Below are 2,625 nucleotides of genomic sequence, written 5' to 3'. Positions count from 1 at the left end.
TTGAAGCTGGATAGGGGATCTTCAGGCACCTGAATAAACAGGGACACTTGGGCAGTTGAAAGACAGTGCTGTCTGGATAGTCACTTGGGAAGATGGAAAGAGGGGCATTTAGAAGAGCCTGTGACAGCACGTGAGAGGCATGGATGTGTGAGTGCCTGGGAGATGCCTGGGGCTGCAAACCTTGGCCTTCACCTTGGCTGTGACGCACTAGACTCAAGAGCAGAGGGAGGAGGTGGAGAGGATTACCTCTGACCTTGCTTTACATCCTCAGCACCCACTGACTGCCCTGGGTTTCCCATACCCTGTCCTCCCACCGTTTTACTACCACTCACGCCAGCCCCAGGGCCTTGGCACATGCTGCTCCCTCTACCTGGATCACTTTAATCATCGCCTCCTCAACCTTCAGCCCAACGGCACCTCCTTTGGCAGCTCCTCTGCCAGTCTGGGTACAGAATCTCCCTCCCACCTTTGCTTTTATCCCTTTTCTCTTTGTCTTATTCCTTCCTTCTTTCTCTCCCATTCTTCTTTTGAAGGTCTTTGTAGCTCAGGCTAATCTGGAACTTACCACATAGCCCAGGCTAGCCCTTAACTAGTTAGAGTAACCTTCTTTCTTTGAACTCCTGAGTGTTGATTCCAGGCACCAGCCACTACACCTGTGCAGCTTTCTCCTTTTTGTGTGTTTGGTTGGTTTGGTTTGTTTTCTCAGACAGGGTTTCTCTGTGTAGCCCTGGCTGTCCTGGAACTTGCTCTGTAGACCAGGCTAGCCTTGAACTCAGAGATACACCTGCCTCAACACCACCTCGGGGCTTCCACCTTACTTTATAAGGTTTGTGTGTCTCATTCACTGTGCTTTTTCTTTTTTTTTCTTTCTTTTTTTTTTTTTCTTTTTTTTTTTTTTTGTTATTCTGAGACAGGGTTTCTCTGTGTAGCCCTGGCTGTCCTGGAACTCACTCTGTAGAGCAGGCTGGCCTCGAACTCAGAAATCCGCCTGCCTCTGCCTCCCAAGTTCTGGGATTAAAGGCGTGCGCCACCACTGCCCGGCTCATTGTGCTTTTTCAAACATTTACTTTTCTGTTTATCTACAACACATGTGCTCTTATTTGTTTCCCTTTGGGTGTCCTGAGCCTGGAACACAGTAAATACTCAGTGAATGTTTGCTGAGTGAATACATGAACAACAAAGGAGACAGCTGAGCAAGCAGGTGCTGCTGGCTGGTAAGACAGCAGAACCTGGGAGTTCTTGTCCTGTCTTCTCCTGTCCTGGCCCCTCCTGGGTCTTCAGGAGACTGTGGTGGGAGAGTGTGTGCTCTGCCAGGGAATCACAATTTGTGTAGCTCTCAGAGCAGGGTGCTGAGGGGGAGGTGCACCAGTTTCCGGGTAGCAATAGAAGGAGTGGGTTTTCCCAGTGTCCTGATCAGCTTGGGGCAGGAGACACAGAGGGCCTGTCCCCAGGGTTCCCAGTTTCCCCACTCCTTATATAATAGCTCAGCACATTAGTTCTTTGTCTTTTGGGTTGTGAGCAGCATCTCACGATGCATCCCTGGCTGGCCATGAGCTGGCCGTTGATCCTCCTGCTGCTGCCTCCCTGCGTGCTTTACCCACTGAACCATCGTCCCCTCTCAGCATGCACTGCTGGGTAGGACTAAGACGCAGGGAATTTTCTCCCCGACATGCAAACTCTGGAGGAAACCTGTGTGAGCACACAGTGAGGCCATGGCTGTCTGTGAGGCAGGGAGTGCATCCAGCAGGGCCTGGGCCATACTGTGCCCTGATCACTATGTCAAACTTCCAGCGTTATGGAAAGTAAGTATCTAATGTCTGAGGCCTCACAGTGTGGTATTTGTTACACGAACCTGTGCTGAAGGAGATAGGATCTACAGTCTGGCTTTTATTCCACACGGTCCTCTTAGATTTGTAGAGAAGCTGGGACCTAGGCCCAGATAGAGCGTGGTTACAGCCCCTCTGCTCAGGTATTTCTTGTCCTGCTCTGAACTCCAAGTCCTCAGATTCCTCACCCCTCACATCCCTTCTAGCCCCAGGCTCAGATCTCATCTCCTGTCCCGAGTCCATACTTTCAAAGCCCAGATCTGACCAACTCCTCTTAGTGGAAAAGCCCTTTGATGTCTGCCGCCATTACCTCTAGGGTGAAGTCCAAGTGGGTTATCCTGACGCCTGCGCATTGCACAACCTGTTCCCCAGTACACAGTGGTCCTGAAGCTAACCTTATTTATTTTGTTATTATTATCTTTGGCTTGCATGTATGTAACTGTTCTGTATGTGTGCCTGGCTCCTTTGGAGGTCAGAAGAGGGTGTCAGATGCCCTGGAACTGGAGTTATACATGGTCTTAAGCTGCCACGTGGATGCTGGGAATAAAACTTGGGTTTTCTGCAAGAATAGCCAGAGCTTGTTGGGTGGTGGTAGTGGATCCCTTTAATCCCAGCACTCGGGGAGGCAAAGGCAGGTAGATCTCTGACTTTGAGGCTAGCCTGGTCTCTAGGACAGCTAGGGCTACACAGAAAAACCCTGTCTCAAAAACAAAAAATAACAACCCTCCCCACTCCCAGAATAGCTAGTGTTAATTGCTAAGCCAGTCTTTAAAAGAAGAGAAAACAAACAACAAACAAA

Source organism: Arvicanthis niloticus, chromosome 6 (genome assembly GCF_011762505.2).
Source record: "Arvicanthis niloticus isolate mArvNil1 chromosome 6, mArvNil1.pat.X, whole genome shotgun sequence".
Classification (NCBI taxonomy): domain Eukaryota; kingdom Metazoa; phylum Chordata; class Mammalia; order Rodentia; family Muridae; genus Arvicanthis; species Arvicanthis niloticus.
This window is presented reverse-complemented; position numbering follows the sequence as displayed.